We start from the raw sequence: 22,480 nt of genomic DNA, 5'->3' as shown, positions 1-22,480 counted from the left end.
CCAATGGTACCCCGTACCATCACGCCGGGTGAAACGCCAGTATGGAGATGACGAATACACGCTTCCAATGTGCGTGCGTTCACCGCGATGTCTCCAAACACGGATGCGAACATCATGATGTTGTAAACAGAACATGGATGCATCCGAAAAAACGACGTTCTGCCATTCGTGCACCCAGGTTCGGCGTTGAGTACACCATCGCAGGTGCTTTTGTCTGCACGATCCGTTACAGCCATGGGGATAAGATGCCTGTCATATCGACTGCTAGTGATACGAGGCCGTTGGGATCCAGCACGGCGCTCCGTATTACCCTCCTGAATCCACCGATTCCATATTCTGCTAACAGTCATTGGATTTCGACCAACGCGAGCAGCAATTTCGCGATACGATAAACCGCAATCGCGATAGGCTACAATCCGACCTTTATCAAAGTCGGAAACGTGATTGTACGCATTTCGCCTCGTTACTCGAGGCATCACAACACGGTTTCACCAGGCAACGCCGGTCAACTGCTGTTTGTGTATGAGAAATCGGTTGGAAACTTTCCTCATGTCAGCACGTTGTAGGTGTCGCCACCGGCGCCAACCTTGTGTGAATGCTCTGAAAAGCTAATCATTTACATATCACAGCATCTTCTTCCTGTCGGTTAAATTTCGCATCTGTAGAACGTCATCTTCGTTGTGTAGCAATTTTAATGGCCAGTAGTGTAGATTAACCTGGAGTGTGTCCATTCTCCGGCTAAAGCACTGCTGGGAACACTTTCAATGACGTGTCTGAATGTCTGTGGAGGAATGACGGCCCATATTTCATCCAAAACCAAAACCAGAGAAGGCAGTATTGTTGCACACTGGGTCTGGAGCAAAGTCGAAGTTCTAACCCTTTCCAAATGTGTTTCATTGGCCTGAGGTCGGGATTCTGCACAAGCTGGACCATGGATGTTATTACTCACAAACTATGACCTCACAGATGCTGATTTATGACACGGCATATTGTCGTGCTGATACGGACAGTCCATTGATGGTCTCCGGACTATTCCTTTACTGTTTGCAATACACAATGGTGCAAAACATTTTCATGTCCCTCCACAATTACAGTTTTACTATAGGCGATAAGGGTACCACATCATAATCACAAAAAACACCCCGGTAGTATAACATGCTCTCTTCTGCACGTCATTGTCGGCTCTACATAAGTTGGCAGATAACCGGCTTGTAGACTCTAGAAGCATTCGCCTAGTCCAAACACTCCCACCAGATTGCCGTAGGTTCTATCGTAATTCGTCGCCCCAACTCAGTCGTTTCCAATAATCCGCTGTGCAATGGCATTACTTTTTACACCACCTCAAGCGTCGTTTAGCACTGACTAAAGCCATGTGTAGCTTTTGAGCAGCTCCTCGGCCATGTTACATCGATCGCTTTAACTAGTTTAAGTACACTATCTGTGCTTGGTGGACTGTTGAAAGCACGAATGGTTCCATCAGCTGATTTCACGCAATTTTTTACAAATGCCTTCCACCTTGCTCGACGGTTCCCAACTGTCAGAACAGGAGATCTGCCTTCTCTTGGTTTAACTGTGGTTGCTGCTTCGGGTCTCCACTTCATAAACACAACAGTATCAGTCGATTTCTGTAAGTTTACAAGGGTTGAAATATCCCTGATGGATCTGGTACTCCGGTGACATCTAGTGACGAGAACAGTTTCTACGTCACTGATCCACCCATTTTGCTGTAACTGCTACTCTACTGACAACGCAGTTTTCTCCACGTTCTTTTATACTTGCGAGTCCGCCTCTTCTGATATCTACTGATCAGTTCCGCATTATATAAGTTTCTCCCGATGCTTTTGATCAGACAGCATGGTGCATGGCGGAGGTTATATTTTACCAATATTATCGACTTTATTTCGAATTGCATTCGCTTAACGCACTATGGAAAATCACTGCTTGCCACTGTACACCCCCTAAAGATACACTGTTTTATTCTAATGATCTATACACGAATTACAGGCCCCGTGTCGGTGGCAACGTAATGATCACACAAGCTTCTTCGAATATATGTTCTATAAATTTACCGAAAAGCGTTCCACGCAAGTAAATGGTCTCTGTTTCTAATGATCCCCAATCACATTCTCAGAGAATGTCTGTTACGCTATCGTATTGGCTAAATCGGTCTGTTGCTAGCTAATAGTTCGGTTCTGATTTAGTTCGATGTTTGCTCTCATCCCTAGTTGACCAGGACGTCAAACACTGGACTAATACCCAGGGATCCATTTCCCCAGAATCTGCCGATCGCAGAAAGTTACCTACAAAAGCAAACTTTCAACTTGCTGTAAGTTTCTCCCAAACTTCTGCGCAACTTGTCAAAATCGATGGGGTGTGAGACTAGCACATCAGGATGAATGAACTTAGCAGATCTGTGCACTTAAATACAACTTATCAGCTCACGATCTATTTTGGTAACAGATATTGCTACGGATTTAAGGAAGGACTCCCTAAAATTACATGGGGTGTTGGAAACACTTTTTAGTACTTTCGCATGTAACTGTCGATGGGGGAACATGTGGATGCGTACAGTTCCTTCATTTAATCCGAAACGTTTCGCGATGACTCGTTGAGTGAGTGGACGCAACGCAGCTGATGGCGGCCTCTATGCCAGATGGGGTCCTCGAACTCAGCAGTCGACTTGGTACTCTTCGAGGAGAATACCCTGTGTGTCAGTACCGGTCATCACTGCTTGGCTTACTTTCATTGTCACACTTGAAACTCGGCTCCTTCCTACGTGGCCATTTTCGTACTATGCGCACTTATGCGCCAAACGAAAGTCGATTATTTCCTCAGGGAATCTTGGTCGCTGGATAATTCGTCTGCCAGATAGTTGTGTTTGCAAGTCATCATGTGGCGCCTATTGATCCCCCGCGACCTTTTATCCAGTGACAGCTAATCAGAAGACAGGCTGCATGTTGCACAGAAGACAGATTGCATGTTGTAGAATAAAGCAGAACCCTTGCTTTTTCTCCGGAAGCTGGCTGCTACTTATTCGTCGAAAAGATTTAAAGTACACGTTTGTCTTGTGTGTTTCAACATAGGGGAATACAACATAATGCTTCAAAGTATTTTGTAAGATAGCGGTTTTTTGGTGCATTCGCGTTTACGTTGCTGGAATTTTATGTTTGGTTAAAATTATGGCTCTCATATCACGTTTATCATTCGAATTGCCGAGGGAGCTTGACATTTTCTTGTGGTCCATTCGATTTCACCTAGATGCCAGTATCTCTACATCCATCTGTGTATGCAAGTGATTCAGTCTCTCTCTCTCTCTTTTCTCTGTCTCGTAAAATTGCGGTCACCAGTTTTGTAATACTACGCTACTGTCCGTTAAAATTGCTGCACCGCGAAGATGACGTGCTACAGACGCGAAATGTAACCGACAGGAAGAAGATGCTGTGATATGCAAATGATTAGCTCTTCAGAGCATTCACACAAGGTTGGCGACGGTGGCGACACCTACAACGTGCTGACATGAGGAAAGTTTCCGACCGATTTCTCATACACAAACAGCAGTTGACCGGCGTTGCCTGGTGAAATGTTGTTGTGATGCCTCGTGTAAGGAGGAGAAATGAGTACCATCACGTTTCCGATTTTGATAAAGGTCAGATTGTAGCTGCGGTTACCCTTGACGCTGCATCACAGACAGGAGCGCCTGCGATGGTGTACTCAACGACGATCCTGGGTGCCCGAATGGCAAAACGTCAATTTTTCGGATGAATCCAGGTTCTGTTTACAGCATCATGATGGTCGCATCCGTGTTTGGCGACATCGCGGTGACGCACATTGGAAGCGTGTATTCGTCATCTCCATACTGGCGCTTCACCCGGCGTGATGGTAGGGGTGCCATTGGTTAGATGTCTCGGTCATCGCTTGTTCGCATTTACGGCACTTTGAACAGCGGACATTACATTTCAGATGTGTTACGACCCGTGGCTCTACCCTTCATTCGATCTCTGCGAAACCCTACATTCCAGCAGGATATTGCACGACCGCGTGTTGCAGATCCTGTACGGACCTTTCTGGATACAGAACATGTTCGACTGCTGCCCTGGCCAGCACATTCTCCAGATCTCTCACCAATTGAAAACGTCTGGTCAATGGTGGCGGAGCAACTGGCTCATCACAATACGCCAGTCACTAGTCCTGATGAACTGTGGTAGCATGTTGAAGCTGCATGGGCAGTTATACCTGTACACGCCATCAAAGCTCTGTTTGACTCAATGCCCAGGCGTATCAAGGCCGTCATTACGGCCTGAGGTGGTTGTTCTGGGTACTGATTTGTCAGGATCTATGCATCCAAGTTGCGCGAAAATGTAATCACATGTCAGTTCTAGTATAATATACTTATCCAATGAATACCCGTTTATGATCTGCATTTCTTCTTGGTGTAGCAATTTTAATGGCCAGTAGTGTATTTTGAAGATGTCTTGAGTGACGATACAAAATTCCGGTGTTGAATACCCTCGATCGAACGTATGGTATCCGTCCATGCCTTCGTGAATTCATTGATTCACATACATCCCTTTTTCAAGTAGTCCGGGTTGCTGCGCACGTTAGTACGCCGCTTCCGGAATTCGGGGAGATTTGCCGGGCCCACATCAAATTCATCCGGCGGATAAACGACGAAAGCAGCCGTGCCCACCAGTCTGTATGTGGTTCTTAGGCGTCTTCCCACATCCTACTAAATGAATACCGGATTGGTAATAACGTGTGCGCCTCACTTACACGATTCACAAACATTAAGAAAACGTTCTCACACGAGATAACACTAAATGCTCAGTGATGGACTGGACAAATTTTATCCACTGAAATAGGGGTTGGCAGGAGCGTTGGCGACAGGAGGAGATGCCGGCCGCCCTTCACAGTGACATTGCCAAACTGAGCAATTAAAATACCGATCCCATGGCGACACGAGACAGAGGGTAGGAAAGAAAAGATACAGTTCCCTGCATGTATTCCTCCGACCACGTGTCGCTCACTTGATCCCGTTAGAGTTGCAAATTTTTTTGTGTGGCCATGCTCCGCTGCAAGCATATAAATACTTGTTTTGCAAATCAAACTGCCTTTTGCCGGGCCAGTGTGGCCGAGCGGTTCTAGGCGCTACAGTCTGGAACCGCGCGACCGCTGCGGTCGCAGGTTCGAATCCTGCCTCGGGCATGCATGTGTGTGACGTTCTTAGGTTGGTTAGGTTTAAGTAGTTGAAAGTTCTAGGGAACTGATGACGTCAGAAGTTAAGTCCCATAGTGCTCACAGCCATTTGAACCATTTGAACCATTTGAAACTGCCTTTTCCTGCTGAGGAAACGCACATCAGAAAATCGTAAGTAATTACTTTTTTACAAAAAATCGCTAGGTGAACTGTTTGATAATCTATAAATGACAAAAATGTATCGTTATAGATCTCACTGATGATGCCTTAGAACAGGAGAAGGCGAAACGCGTATGGGGTAAATAAAGTAACTAGCAGCAGGAAAAGGCAGTTTGATTTGCAAAACATTAGAGTAGCTGCATGGAAATGATTATCGTTTTCCTACAATGTGTTATTCTCATGGGAAACGGCATTTAATTATGCAGCACTTTTTCTATTGTCTTCCTGAGAATTTGAAGCACTACGTGTAAAGCTGAGTGATGCATTTCTGCGAAGCACACCGTTTCAGAAACTACGCCAGCTCATGGGCTATCAGACTTTTGATCAACTGAATGTTATAAAACAGCCAGCGTACGAAATATGAGATGTTTTCAGCAATGCGGTTATTGACATCAGTATTCTTTGTTAAGCTTTGTAGGTTGATTAGACGGAGACGGAGGATGCTTCATACTGACAATTAAAGCGATATCTGCCGTGAAACCAAGTGGTAAGTGGAATTAAACGAATAGTGACGCGTGATAAGTGGAATTTAATGAATAGGTATCACGTGCCGGTGGTGGAGTGCGCATTAATTGCTACTGAAGTAGCTCTCCCGTAGCAAAGGCGGCTGCTGCAGTGCCGGGAAGCGTTGCAGCCCACCAGAATATAAACACACGGAGGGCCGCAGCGGCCCGTGACAACAAACAGCCGCTCGCTTCCGCAGCTCTCGTCTGGAGTAGGCGGCGATGGTTCCGCCATCCATTCCCGTATCCAGTGTACCGTCACAAACTAACTGCCGTACTCTGGCTAACAGTCAAATAGGGAAGGAAGATCAGAATTTAGAGTACCGTCAACAACGAGGTCATTAGAAATGGAGCACAGACTCGGATTGCGGAAGGATAGGAAAGGAATTCAGCAGGGTCCTTCTCAAAGAAAACATTCCGACATTTGACCTGAGTGATTTAGAGAAACCATGGAAGTTATAAACACTGATGGCCAGATAGAGAACTGAACCGCTGGCAACCTGAATGCGAGTTCAATACCGCATAATTACACTACCTCGTTCGCACTTTAAAAATCGGATATGACGTCAGACTGGCCATTAAAATTGCTACACCACGAAGATGACGTGCTACACACGTGAAATTTAACCGACAGGAAGAAGACGCTGTGATATGCAAATGATTAGCTTTTCAGAGCATTCACACAAGGATGGTGCCGGTGCCGACACCTACAACGTGCTGACATGAGGAAAGTTTCCAACTGATTTCTCATACATAAACAACAGTTGACCGGCGCTGCCTAGTGAAACGCTGTTGTGATGCCTCGTGTAAGGAGGAGAAATGCGTACCATCACGTTTCCGACTTCGATAAAGCTCGAATTGTAGCATATCGCGATTACGGTTTATCGTATCGAGACATTGTTGCTCACGTTGGTCGAGATCCAATGACTGTTAGCAGAATATGGAATCGGTGGGTTCAGGAGGGTAATACGAAACGCAGTGCTGGATCCCAACGGCCTCGTATTACTAGCAGTCGAGATGACAGGCATCTTATCCGCATGGCTGTAACGGATTGTGCAGCCACGTCTCGATCCCTGAGTCAACAGATGGGGACGTTTGCAAGACAACAACCATCTGCAGGAATAGTTCGACGACGTCTGCAGCAGCATGGACTATCAGCTCGGAGACCATGGCTGCGGTTACCCTTGACGCTGCATCAAAGACAGGAGCGCCTGCGATGGTGTACTGAACGACGAACCTGGGTGCACGAATGGCAAAACGTCATTTTTTTCGGATGAATCCAGGTTCTGTTTACAGCATTATGATGGTCGCACCCGTGTTTGGCGACATCGCGGTGAACGCACATTGGAAGCGTGTATTCGTCATCGCCATACTGGCGTATCACCCGCCGTCACGATATGGGGTGCCATTGGTTACACGTCTCTGTCACGTTTTGTTCGGATTGGCGGCACTTTGAAGAGTGGACGTTACATTTCAGATGTGTTACGACCAGTGGCTCTAACCTTCATTCGATCCCTGCGAAACCCTACATTTCAGCAGGATAATGCACGAGCGCATGTTGCAGGTCCTGTACGGGCCTTTCTGGATACAGAAAATGTTCGACTGCTGCCCTGGTCAGCACATTCTCCATATCTCTCAGCAATGGAAAACGTCTGGTGAATGGTGGCCGAGCAACTGACTCGTCACAGTACGCCAGTCGCTACTCTTGATAAACTGTGGTATCGTGTTGAAGCTGCATGGGCTGCTGTACCTGTACACGCCATCCAAGCTTTATTTGACTCAATGCCCAGGCGTATGAAGGCCGTTATTACGGCCAGAGGTGGTTGTTCTGGGTACTGATTTCTCAGGATCTATGCACCCAAGTTGCGCGAAAATGTAATCACATGTTCTAGTATAATATACGTGTCCAATGAATACCCGTTTATCATCTGCATTTCTTCTTGGTGTAGCAATTTTAATGGCCAGTAGTGTAGGGCCAACTCCAATGTAACCTGTTCAATTCTCCACAGTTTCGACAGTGCAGGCGGAGGAAAATATATTCTCATATGCACTATTTGAAGCGTAATAACTGTGGAGGTCCAAAATGAGATTATCACTCTGCAACGGAGTGTGCGCTGTTACGAAACATCCTGGCAGATTAAAACTGTGTGCTGGACCGAGACTCGAACTCGGGACCTTTGCCTTTCGCGGCAAGTGGTCAACCATCTGAGCCACCCAAGCTCGAGGATGTGAGGACGGGTCGTGAGTCGTGCTTGGGTAGCTCAGATGGTTGAGCACTTTCCCGCGAAAGGCAAATTTCCCGAGTTCGAGTCTCGATCCAGCACACAGTTTTAATCAGCCAGGAAGTTTCAACTGAGTAGGTATTTATGTTAACCAGGTACTGTTGTGATTATATGGTGTTATCACGACTTGTGTGGCCGGCCGTGGTGGGCGAGCGGTTCTAGGCGCTTCAGTCTGGAACCGCGCCACTGCTATGGTCGCAGGTTCGAATCCTGTCTCGGACATGGATGTGTGTGATGTCCTTAGGTTAATTAGGTTTAAGTAGTTCTAAGTTCTAGGGGACTGAAGACCTCAGATGTTAAGTCCCATAGTGCTCAGAGCCATTTGAGCAATGACTAGTGTGCGTAGCCACTAATTTGTTTCTCCTCTGTTTATTTTCAGTTGCCATCAGCTATAAGTAATATCAAGATGGCTAGAAATTTGTCCTTGATGCGAAGAAATGTATTTTACAGTGTTATTCGAAATTTGAAAACATGAAAGAAGTGCACAGACGATGGATGGCAGAGTTTGATACAGTGCCACCGCCACACGTCTCAATAACGAAGTAAGGTGACAAATTCGAGAGGGAAGGAAGTGTGCATGATATGAAGAAGGTGGGGTGTGACAGTGTAGTGGGACGAAATTGACGCGTCACCCATCCACCAGTGTCAGCCCAGTTTGCAGGTGAATATAAGTTTAATTTAGTTTTGTTTATGTATTTTTCTTAATATTTGTAATAGCTGTGAATTATCTAAAAGTTTTGTATTTTTTTATGTTTCATGTACGGAGTGGGCGGCGCAACGAACGGAGACAGCATCTTCGCTGCCGCGACAAGAGAGGAAATTGCTGGCCACTATACGTCGTGGGTCGACAGCCAAAGAGCAACAGAAGATCCTGGAACCGAGTTGTTGCGTCGTGCTTCTAAAAATTAAAAATGAATTTTTTTGTACTCTTTTTGTACAACAATGACGTCATAGAGAGCTTAATCTTATTGAAAAGTCAGTCCTAGTTTGTCAACGGTCAAGTTCACATCTGTATGTGTAGGAAGCTAATAAAATAGTGGATGCTACTAAAGTTGAAACACGTGTTCTGAGGATTTATTTATGAAGAATTATGTGAACGGATTAATAATATATTTGACAAGATTATTGAATTCTGACAGCGTTCATCGAAACTTTGAATCTCAAAGGTTTATTCAATGTGTGATTCTGATATCGATTAAATCAAGATAACGTGTGTCAATATAATTTCTGAGGAGAAACAAACGAAATTTAAATCGAAAAAGTTTACGAAAACCAATTGGCCCAAGTGATGTAATTCTTTGCATACGGCTCAACTGATGTTTTACAGTTTCGTTCAAGAACCATTCTATGACAATTTAAAAAGAATATAAATCATTTTGAAGTGGGTTGTAACTGACGTAGGTGACGAAGTCTGCACATGGTCATATATCAAACGAAAATCGGTTATAAAAAACTTACGTCGTTACACTACAACAGGAAGAAATCAGTTGTGGGTGAAACAGGAGTGGAAGCAGTTGGACAAGCTGTCACAAGATCCTCAAAGTAGTCCATGAAGCAGTGAGTACGTGTAGGAAAATCGAAGGCTCACCGAAATTTAAAGCAAGCCAAGTGGAAGCCATAAATTCACAGGTTACTTCGCGCGATGAAAAACGACGACACATACTGGCACTTTGAATTTTGTGAAAGGATTTGCGATAATGAACACTTGACTGATGTCACTGTTTCGTTTAAACTGAATAGAACCATCAATTGCCGTAACTGTGTTTACTGAGCAAGAGATGATCCCCATGTTACGGAAGAAAGAAGTGTTAATCTTCCTGTGTTGTCAGTTAGGTGTGGTATGTCTGTCAGAGGACTTACAGGCCCATTCTCTTTTGAAGGAACAGTGAGAGCTGTAAAGTGGCTTATTTTGTTGCAGGAACGAATTGTGCCAGCCGTTCACTAACTGTACAAAGTTATAGTGACGTATGGTAATTCCCGGATGAAACAGTTGTAGAAAAGTGGACAAGTTGACGAGGAGTGTTGAGTTTCCACCCAGATCTCACATGTGTGTCGAACTGTTCCGCAGCGTTGCAGGCAGTGTACTGCTGCCTCTGGGGGACAGCTTGAACTTCTTCAACAGCAAAACATCATCAGTAATTTCGTGACCATCTATGTGACTTAAACATTCAGAATTTTTTTTTTTTTTGTTCATGTTATTAAAGTTTATACATTGTAAACCAGTTTGTAGGATAGATTCTATTAATTTGTAATTCAACAAATTTTCCATCTTCTAATTTTTTTCGTCTCATATCAACAGTTAGTTTTCTTAGCCTTGTTCCCAAACGTTTTTGAACATGGCCTACACATTCTGTTTTGCTAATAATGGCCACATGAACTTGCACGTGGAACGGGCCAGTACATAGTTCACAAAAATGTGGTGATACATCTAAAACACCAAGAAAAAGTACATAACAATAGAAGACACACAGAAGATTTACCGTAGTATATACAGAAATCTAGACATTACAGTGCAGTGCTCTAAATTGTTCTTAGTAACTCCTGTGGAGGATGAATGCCGAGCGCCACATGCAAACCATTTAATTCAGATTTTGGAAACCTGTTACTTACTGCATTTTTAGTACTGCTTCTAATGTATTGTAAATCAAACTTGCAAAATTGTAGTTACCCTTGTCGACAGTGATTAAATGTGAGTTGGCCAGCTACAAATCGCTCGTCTGCTGTATGTTCATTGAGAGAATGTGGAGGTTCCTTTTGAAAGTGTGTGTTTTACTAATATCAAACCCAATGCGTGATAATATGCGCATAGATGGTAGCGTTAGAATACCGAGGTGTGGAGAAACAAGGCGTGAGCCAAACTCTTGAAGTAACACCGCTGTTCATTCGGACTAGCATTTTTTGGGATAAGAAAATGGTTTGTTTCACACACGTTTGTTTCAAAATACGAGAGCATAGGACATAACAGAATAAATCAGCTTTCTCTTTTCAGTGTTAGAGAACAGAACTAATTCTTTTAGTACAGGCTGTAGGATGTAGTTTCAGTACAAGGTCCTGTACGTGATATTTCCATTTAAATCTCACTCCTAAGAGCGTAAAACATTCTACTTAAAAAAGAGACTATTTTAGCAATTTCTTAAGCTGCTGCAGTTCAGGGCCAAATTACAACTTCTCACATATCTTCATTACTGGTAACGTTTATATCAGTAACACTTCACTAACGGAACTGTTCGGTAGGGGAATTAAGATATGTGGCCATTTAATTTCACTAAACATCCATTATTTTCAATTTTAACTTCTTGTGCTAATGCAGAGAGCATTCTGTTTGGTACTAGTGAAAAATAAAGCTCAGTTCGTTTCAGCCATATCCCATGGAACCATTAGTGGGGGTACAAGAGTCCCAATTAGAAAGGTTGCCAGTTCCTGCATTTATCTCGAAACCAACGGAGACGTTGGTAAATACCATGAGTGAGACAGTACACCTAGTCTAAATGACTTACGCTCTATACTGACTGTTAAAGTTCTCAAGTAGCTTTGCTGAGTGACAAGTATAGTCTATATGACCGCCCGCAGGCCATAACATGTGTTAAGACCGAGTGTTTCACTTGAAGTCGCTGATGACTTGGCCGCTCAGAATCGTAACTATAGCCATCTCAGCAAACTGCCAACAGTGTACAATGTGGAAGTTTCTTGTACGTTGGTAATATATCTCCTCGTGCTCTAATGGTAAACGTCGCACAGTGCAGTCGGTCGAACGAGGGTTCAAAGTGCATTTCGCTTGTCTTCTAAACGTATCAGTCTGAAGTAAACGCAAAGGTAGGTCATTTTACTTTCTAACCCACCAGCAATAGCACATTCTTGTAAAGACATTTCTGCGAAAGAGCTTCTGTCTCTGTCTTTCTATAACAAAACAGTTTCTTCTAGAGAAACTTCTCTTGATGCAAGGGACGCCGACCACAGGCCGCTAGTCACCTAACGATAGCGATCGTCCGCTCAGTTAATCGTGATGCATTGCACATTGTGCCTTATCTACAGCCCAAGCAGCTGTATTCGCTTTGACAAGCCGAAATGTCAGGAAAATTTTTGTGTTTTACGTATTTTATAAGATAACGCAGTAGCAGACTGGGAAGGTGTTAATGAGAAGCATATCAAAATTTATCACTACAGAACGAGTTCTAGCGCGAACTGTTTTCGATAAACTGCTCGAATACAGTGCAGTCATTACAGCGCTGTGACCAATGCTCAGGCAGTATACAAGACGAAAATTGGTGAGTACTGAATCTAACAACACATAAAAATCTACTATAAAAAATTATCGATGTGTTAAGGGGACCACACCACTCCTATCTAACCCATTTTAATTTACGCAAGTATTTGACCCATTTCTGAAAAAACTCTTTGATGAAGGACCTTAATATTTTTACTGTATGTTACATGATGCTAATACAGTCAACTGTACTAAAATCTACTTTATCCATTTTATAGTTTTTAAGACATACTTTTTTAAATTTATTAACAAAAAATATTTAATTTTTTCAGCAGAAAATACTTTTTTGGGAACTTCCTAATTGGGGAATATTAATGAATGTAGTACCAGAGGTGGCCTTTTATGTAATGCAGAGTCTCTGAAAATTTCATTCATTTATCTATGATAGTTCCTGATATACTGGGGCATATGTACTGAAAATTTTAGTTCGCGGGAAATTGACTTAAAAGAAAAAAAACTTTTGAAATTTGTTACTTACAGTAAATTAAAACTGATCCGCTGCATATGATGGCCCTTCTTTGCCCTCTAGCAGGTCTTCCAGCTTCTTTTTCATCTTGCTGGATGTTTGTCTTGCTTTCTTGGCCGTATTAAATGCAGACCTCTCTGCATCGTCTATCCTCATTTTATCGCAGTGTTGCTGGCCAGTGATCATATTTTCAACAGGATTAAATCCCAGCTTTTTCAGTACCCGACGGTTTCCAATATTACCACAATTTAATGCAATAACATCATGAACTCCTAGTATCATTGTATGCATGCCTACAAATACAGTTTTAGGAAGGCGGTTCAAAATTATGCTGTTGAAACATTCATTTGGGTTCTGTGTCTGCCCATGCAGACATTTCCTTGGAAGGTCAGGATGAGCCAAGTCTCTGAAAATAGGTTTAATTGCTGTAATAACAGCAGCAGGAAGAGAATGTTGTTGAGAATAAGATTCTCCAGTTGCCTGAGCCCTATCGTACTTGCACCACGAATTTTCTCCTGATGGACACAATCCATGACATGGTTTATCATCAGTAGAGGGCTTAAGGAAGAATATGGCCCAAACATCTCTCTTCATTGCCTCCAGATTTTCTTTAGTTCTGCTAATTGCCTGCCCATAGTATACTTGCAAGTTTTCTGTTTCAGTTTTAGTTATCCGACCCTGTGCAGTGAACAATTTTCCATCTTATAATTTTTTTCGTCTCATATCAACAGTTAGTTTTCTTAGCCTTGTTCCCAAACGTTTTTGAACATGGCCTACACATTCTGTTTTGCTAATAATGGCATCTCCAAATGGCATGGAGATGGCAGTGGGTTGGTTGACAGTGGATGACAGAAAAATGGGCGTGGCACATAAACACACGTGGTAGGAAAATGCTCTTTAAATTTTTTCCAGCAAAATCCTTTTCAAAGCACTTAAATAAAACCTTAATCTTTCCAAATATGATGAAAACCGAAAATCGATATTTTTCGACCTGAACCACGGTATGGACCCCTAAGGTTTCTCTTAGCGTGTTGTCTTGAAGAACGCTTTGATTGCATTTATTAGCAGACATTTTTATTTTAATTTCAAGTTCTAGCAGTGTTCTCACAGTTACATATCCAGTGATGAACTGAAGTCCCCCGCCACAGTGAAAACGATGTCGCTGCCATCCAGTGGTGCATGGTAGAGACCCTTGGAAAAATGCATACATATTATAAATGGAATGTGCTCCACCACGTTTTCCGTTTGTACGTCAAAACTAATTTCAGAAGCTACAGTACAGAGTGTGACACTGTTTTCACTACACTGCTAAATACATTGATTCACGAGTAATATTTGTAGGCGCAGGAGAAGGGCGTGAGGCTGTGCGACGGTAGCGGCGGGACGGCGTCATTTACCACTACCGTGAGGTAGGAGCAAGCTATCGCCTGCTTACTAAGCTACCGCCTGCTTCCTAAATGACCTTCGATGCAGGACGCCAGGTGGGTCGCGCGTTACGCTGAGTTCACAGTGGCGCCGACAACGCTCGTCACACGCCGTCGCCAGAGGGTGTGGAATAACATCGGACGACAGCTTGGCAACGGTGCGTCCGATCTCATTCGTCAGTTTTTGGCGGGGTCGAGGAGGTTACGTTAGAATCTATTCAGTGTATGGAAGTAGGTTAGATTTTAGCCTATTAGGGTCTGATGGAAGACACGACGCCTGTGTGTTTGGAGACGACTGCTGCAATGCGGCGTTTGCTATTTATAAGTTTCCGAATGAGCTATATCTGTCTCATAAAGAACGTATCGATACTGTACACTCTGTCTTCAGTTACTAAAAGTACCAGACAAGTTTTACAAAATACCCATGTATTACAAAAATATTTAGTTTCAATGATACAGCGTGCTAAAGATATCTGCGAAACGCGTTCTTCAGAGTACGGTCTATTATGCTATACTGGCGACATCGGCATATGAAGGTTTTGCCATTGAAGTTATGAGCGCAAGGTTAATTTACATCGTGAAAGCTGATGTTTCTATTATATTTGAATGGATAAAATGTGTGTGTGAGTAAGCAAGTATTATTTAGTTAATGAAATGTAAATTTGTGGATTCACAGTATCTCACTCTATTAAAGAACGGTGAATATTAATGCAGTATTGGCAGTTGGCATAATCAGATTCTAGTTCTATAAACTTCAATGCTCTTTGAACACTTCCCCAGTGGACCTGAAAAGGAACGAACAAGTGGCGGTAGTATTATTTCACACTGAGTGCAGTTTTGTAATATAGAAAATCAACTACACTCCTGGAAATTGAAATAAGAACACCGTGAATTCATTGTCCCAGGAAGGGGAAACTTTATTGACACATTCCTGGGGTCAGATACATCACATGATCACACTGACAGAACCACAGGCACATAGACACAGGCAACAGAGCATGCACAATGTCGGCACTAGTACAGTGTATATCCACCTTTCGCAGCAATGCAGGCTGCTATTCTCCCATGGAGACGATCGTAGAGATGCTGCATGTAGTCCTGTGGAACGGCTTGCCATGCCATTTCCACCTGGCGCCTCAGTTGGACCAGCGTTCGTGCTGGACGTGCAGACCGCGTGAGACGACGCTTCATCCAGTCTCAAACATGCTCAATGGGGGACAGATCCGGTGATCTTGCTGGCCAGGGTAGTTGAGTTAAACCTTCTAGAGCACGTTGGGTGGCACGGGATACATGCGGACGTGCATTGTCCTGTTGGAACAGCAAGTTCCCTTGCCGGTCTAGGAATGGTAGAACGATGGGTTCGATGACGGTTTGGATGTACTGTGCACTATTCAGTGTCCCTCGACGATCACCAGTGGTGTACGGCCAGTGTAGGAGATCACTCCCCACACCATGATGCCGGGTGTTGGCCCTGTGTGCCTCAGTCGTATGCCGTCCTGATTGTGGGGCTCACCTCCACGGCGCCAAACACGCATACGACCATCATTGGCACCAAGGCAGAAGCGACTCTCATCGCTGAAGACGACACGTCTCCATTCGTCCCTCCATTCACGCCTGTCGCGACACCACTGGAGGCGGGCTGCACGATGTTGGGGCGTGAGCGGAAGACGGCCTAACGGTGTGCGGGACCGTAGCCCAGCTTCATGGAGACGGTTGCGAATGGTCCTCGCCGATACCCCAGAAGCAACAGTGTCCCTAATTTGCTGGGAAGTGGCGGTGCGGTCCCCTACGGCACTGCGTAGGATCCTACGGTCTTGGCGTGCATCCGTGCGTCGCTGCGGTCCGGTCCCAGGTCGACGGGCACGTGCACCTTCCGCCGACCACTGGCGACAACATCGATGTACTGTGGAGACCTCACGCCCCACGTGTTGAGCAATTCGGCGGTACGTCCACCCGGCCTCCCGCATGCCCACTATACGCCCTCGCTCAAAGTCCGTCAACTGCACATACGGTTCACGTCCACGCTGTCGCAGCATCCTACCAGATCCTGCGATGGAGCTCCGTATGCCACGGCAAACTGGCTGACACTGACGGCGGCGGTGCACAAATGCTGCGCAGCTAGCGCCATTCGACGGCCAACACCGCGGTTCCTGGTGTGTCCGCTGTGCCGTGCGTGTGATCACTGCTTGTACAGCCCTCTCGCAGTGTCCGGAGCAAGTATAGTGGGTCTGACACACCGGTGTCAATGTGTTCTTTTTTCCATTTCCAGGAGTGTATATTACAGTGTCTCTTAGGGCACTTGCACGAAGCATAGCTCCAAAATTCAGTATGGAATAAATTAAAAATTTCGTTGTATCCGGAATGCAAGAGTGAAAACATTTGCTTTAAAATAAGAATTTAGGGCATCGTAAATAGCATCCAACACAGCATACATAACATTCAAACTGTACCTTACAAAATGCGATGTAGGCCAAACCATTGGAAATACGTACGTTCTAGGTCTACTTGAGCCAAAACTGCATTGTTAATGTGAGTACTGGGTTCTTTAATGGACGTCACTCATACAAGCACTCGAGATCTGTTTCGCTGAATTGAAGTTGTCAGTTAACATTCAATGACTGTTATTCAGCATACGTGTAAACGACAAACGCAGAGTCTGGAAAAGATAATCTGAACACCTAAATCAATGCAAAGTGGAAGTACACGCGTGCAGCACATTTGCAAACCACCTCAGGTAACAGAATAACCAGCCGACTGGCATAAAACCACCAGTAAGCAGTAACAATAATTTGTAGAAAGCTAATGTCCACCTACCACAACCCAAAAATGACAGCCACAGTAACGTTAATCATAAGATACACCATCCGTATCACTTGAACTAACTATTTTTGAAGGTTATAATCTACACCTAAAATTTCCGATATAGATTTTGTCTTCTTGTGGGTTCCAATAAACCTATGGTTTCAGTTCATAGATTCCGAACTATACCCCGATTATGTTTTTCAGCCTGAGGACGCTACAAACTACTTGGTTGACTAAACTTGTCAGTTTTTCACAGTCCTTGTTTCGTGTCGTGTCAGCTATTATGACAAAAAAAAAAGATTAGAATTTCGCCGATTGCCGTCCGAAATCTGTACGTTTGGGCGATAAGGTCGGCTACATTGTCACCGTGCACGTATTGGCTTACTTATTTTAAAAGATGGTCCGTCTTCGGACGGTGTCAGTCGTCGGTAGATCCCACCGAATTCGGTGTCACTGCGACCCCAGCGTTACTTGGGCTCGAGCTGAACTGGCGCTGCAGTTACGGCGGCTGAACAGTGCGGTAGCTCGCAACTCTCACCACTGCCCTGAGATGTCACTCCAGATGCGAATTAAATATCGAACAGATAACATTTCGGCCTCCTGAGAAATTTCCCGGCATCTGCATCTTGAATGATTTCAGTTACATGAAAGTAAAGATATTCGGTTACCTTATGTAACTATCGAAATTTTAAATATAACTCTGTACGTTGGTCCATAAGCAAATTACCGTTATGACAGACAAGTTTTCCAGCCCCAGATACTTATTGCTGCCCATGTTGAGCTTCTGCGTGTTGTTATATATACGTAAATTGGAGATATCAACCAAAGTTTGTGTTTGCTCCTCCAGGTTAACCTCTAGACTTTCTGATGGTATTTCGGTACGGTTTTTACTAAAAGATAAACCGGTTCATGAGAATGATTTGTGGACACAATTTATAAACAAATCCTGCAAACTGGCTGAACCATGATGAATTACGAAATTAGAATTATATACTAATACCTTCTGCTGCTGACGGGCGTTGATATATATCAACGGGGACAGTCACCGAGGGCACAGAGGATACTGCGATTGCACGGACTATCTCGCGCACACCTCTCGCGAGAACCCCATTCTCACCTTACATGTCCACACACTACATTCTTAGTGTCCCACCCTAACACACTCATTACTCGTGGAAGACATTCTTACCAAGTCCCGTAAGAGTTCGGGGAATATTTGTGCATCCACACAGAAGAAGAAGGTCTTGGCCGATATTGCCAGAATTATATACTTATATGGATATGATGTCTCTTCTTTCGGACATGTATGAATGTCTTCCACGAGTGATGAGTGTTTCGGGCAGAGACACTACGAATGTAGTGTGTGGACAAATAAGGTGAGAATGTGGGTCTCGCGAGAGGCGTGCGCGAGATCGTTCCTGCAGTCGCACTATCCTCTGTGCCTTCGGTGGCTAAGATGGATAGAGCGTCTGCTATATAAGCAGAGATCCCGGGTACGAGTTTCGATCGGAGCACACGTTTTCACCTGTCCCCGTTGATATACATCAACGCCCGTCAGCAGGTGAAGGTATTGATGTATAATTCTAATTTTGTTCTTTCGGTCAAGTCCCAAAGAACAGACACCATATGGATATCCATATAAGTGTGATGAATTACAGTCCCTGGCCATTATGAAAGCGATACCATTGCCATCTGGAACTCCTCAGAAGCATCCATACACAAGCCGCCTGAATGCAGCCTCAGGCCAATGTGGGCTATTGCTACCGGTAAACAACCTACAATGCAGCACGTATCAGATATTACACTGATCAGAACAGACATTTTCGTATAGATTTAATGTTTAGGGGGTGTGAAAGGAAAAGAGTGATAGCGTCATACAGAAAATGAAGCTCACGCCCAACTGGCACTGGACTCGGCCCAAGCTCACAGCTCCCATCGTTACCGTCAGCCTTCACTCCAAACTCCAAGTAAACGTGGAACAGTCAATATTCTGACTTCTGAGAAACTCTCCTTGTGATCACTACTGAAGTCGTTTAAGTTATTTGAAAATGATTATATTTAGCTACCTAAAGCTGTTCTCAGAATATTAACAGGAATATATGCAATGGCCTGTAAACAAAATTACTGCTGTACCAATTAAGTCATCCAGCTGTAGATACTTAGAGCTACCCTACTAAGATAGAAGGGTCACTACTGTAAAGTAACAACTTTGTTCTGAAGATTTAAAATTTCTAAATTATATGTTGATACCATCCTATTTACCATGGACCTTGCCGTTGGTGGGGAGGCTTGCGTGCCTCAGCGATACAGATAGCCACACCGCAGGTACAAAGAAAACGGAGTGTTATCTGTCGAGAGGCCAGACAAACATGTGGTTCCTAAAGAGGGGCAGCAGCCTTTACAGTAGTTGCAGGGGCAACAGTCTAGATAATTGATTGACCTGGCCTTGTAACATTAACCAAAACGGCCTTGCTGTGCTGATACTGCGAACGGTTGAAAGCAAATGGAAACTACAGCCGTAATTTTCCCCGAGTGTATGCAGCTTTACTGTACGGTTAAGTCATGATGCCGTCCTCTTGTGTAAAAAAGTCTCGAGACAAAATAGTCTTACATTCGGATCTCCGGGCGGGGACTACTCAGGAGGACGTCGTTATCTGAAGAAAGAAAACTGCCGTTCTGCGGATTGGAGCGTGGAATGTCAGATTGGCTAGAAATTTTAAAAAGGGAAATGGATAGGCTAAACGCAGATATAGTGGGAATTAGTGAAATTCGATGGCAGGAGGAACGGACTTATGATTATAAATACAAAATCAAATAGGGTTAATACAGGGGTAGGTTTAATAACGAATAAAACAATAGAAGCGCGGGTAAGCTACTACCTACAGCATAGTGAACGCATTATTGTAGCCACACGAAGCCTACGCCTACTACAATAGTAAAACTTCCTGGCAGATTAAAACTGTGTGCCCGACCGAGACTCGAACTCGGGACCTTTGCCTTTCGCGGGCAAGTGCTCTACCAACTGAGCTACCGAAGCACGACTCACGCCCGGTACTCACAGCTCTACTTCTGCCAGTATCTCGTCTCCCACCTTCCAAAGTTCGAGTCTCGGTCGGGCACACAGTTTTAATTCTGCCAGGAAGTTTCATATCAGCGCACACTCCGCTGCAGAGTGAAAATCTCATTCTACAATAGTACAAGTTTATATCCCAACCATCTCCGCATATGATGAAGAGATTGAAGAAATGTATGATGCAGTAAAAGAAAATATTAAGGTAGTGAAGGGAGACGAAAATTTAATGGGGGATTGGAATTCGATAGGAAAAGGAAGACAAGGAAAAGTAATAGGTGAATATGGAATGAGGGTAAGAAATGGAAGAGGAAGCCAGCTGGTAGGATTTAGCGCAAAACATAACTTAATCATAGCTAACACTTGGTTCAAAATCATGAAAGATCGTATGCGTGGAAGAGGCCTGGAGACACCGGAAGGTTTCAGATAGATTATATAATGGTAAAACAGCGATTTAGGAACCAGGTTTTAAATGTAAGACATTTCCAGGGGCAGATGTGGTCTCTGACTACAATCTATTGGTTATGAACTATAGATTAAAACTGAAGAAACAGCAAAAAGGTGGGAATTTAAGGAGATGGGACGTGGATACAGTGAAAAAACCAGAGATTGTAGAGAGTTTCAGAGAGACCATCATGGAACGATTGAAAAGAATTGATGAAAGAAGTGCAGTAGAAGAAGAATGGGTGGCTTAGAGAGATGAAATAGTGAATGCAGCAGAGGAACAAGTAGGTAAAAAGACGAGGGGTAGTACAAATCCTTGGGTAACAGAAGAGACAATGAATTTAATTGATGAAAGGAGAAGATATAAAAATGCAGCAAATGAAACAGGTAAAAAGGAATACAAACGTCTCAAAAATGAAGTCGACAGGTGGTGAAAAGTGGCTAAGCAGGGATGGCCTGAGGGAAAAAGTAAGGATGTAGAGGCATATATCACTTGGGGTAAGATAAATACTGCCTACTGGAAAATTGAAGAGACCTTTGGAGATAAAATAACCACCTATATGAATATCAAGAGCTCAGATGGAAAACCAGTTCTAAGCAAAGAGGGTAAAGACGAAAGGAGGGAGGAATATACTGAGGGTCTATACAAGAGAGACGTACTTGAGTGCAATATTATGTAAATGGAAGAGGAAGTAAATGAAAATGCAATGGGAGATATGACACAGCGTGAAGATTTTGGCAGAACACTGAAAGATCGAAGTCGAAACAAGGTTCCAGGTGCAGACAGCATTCCATTACAACTACTGACAGCCTTGGGAGAGCCAGTCTGACAAAACTCTACCATCTGGTGAGCAAGATGTATGAGATAGGCAAAATATCCTCAGACTTACAGAAGAATACAATAATTCCATCCCGAAAGAAAGCAGGTGTTGACAGATGCAAAAATTGCCCAACTATCAGTTTAATAAATCATGGCTGCAAAATACTAACATGAATTCCTTACAGATCAATGGAAAAGCTGGTAGAAGACGACCTCGAAGAAGTACAGTTTGGATTCCGTAGAAACGTTGGCACACGCGAGGCGGTACTGACCCTACGACTTATCTCAGAAGATAGGTTAAGAAAAGGCAAAACTACGTTTCTAGTTTTTGTTGACTTCGAGAAGGATTTCGACAATGTTGACTGGAATACTCTCTTTCAAATTTGGAAGGTGGCAGGCGTCAAATACAGGGCGCGAAAGGCTATTTATAATTTGTACAGAAACCGGATGGCAGTAATAAGAGTCGAGGGGCATGAAAGGGATCCGTGGTTGGGAAGGCAGTGAGACAGAGTTGTAGCCTATCCCAAATGTCATTCCATCTGTATAACGAGCAAGCAGGAAAGAAAACAAAAGAAATGGAGTAGGAATTAAAATCCATGGAGAAGAAATAAAAACTGTGAGGTTTGCCGGTGGCATTGTAATTCTGTCAGAGACAGCAAAGTACTTGGAAGATCAGTTGAACGCAACGGACGGTGTCTTGAAAGGAGGATATAAGAGGAACATCAATAAAATTAGAACGACGATATTGGAATGTAGTGGAATTAAATCAGGTGATGCTGAGGGAATTAGATTAGGAAATGAGACACAAAGTAATAGGTGATTTTTGTTATTTGGGGAAAAAAATTTCTAATGATGATCGAAGTAGAGAGGATATAAAATGTAGACTGGCAACGGCAAGAAAAGCGTTTCTGAAGAAGAGAAATTTGTTAACATCAATCAATGGTTCTGAGCACTATGGGACTCAACTGCTGAGGTCATTAGTCCCCTAGAACT

The sequence above is a fragment of the Schistocerca serialis genome, chromosome 7 (genome assembly GCF_023864345.2).
Source record: "Schistocerca serialis cubense isolate TAMUIC-IGC-003099 chromosome 7, iqSchSeri2.2, whole genome shotgun sequence".
Lineage (NCBI taxonomy): Eukaryota > Metazoa > Arthropoda > Insecta > Orthoptera > Acrididae > Schistocerca > Schistocerca serialis.
This window is presented reverse-complemented; position numbering follows the sequence as displayed.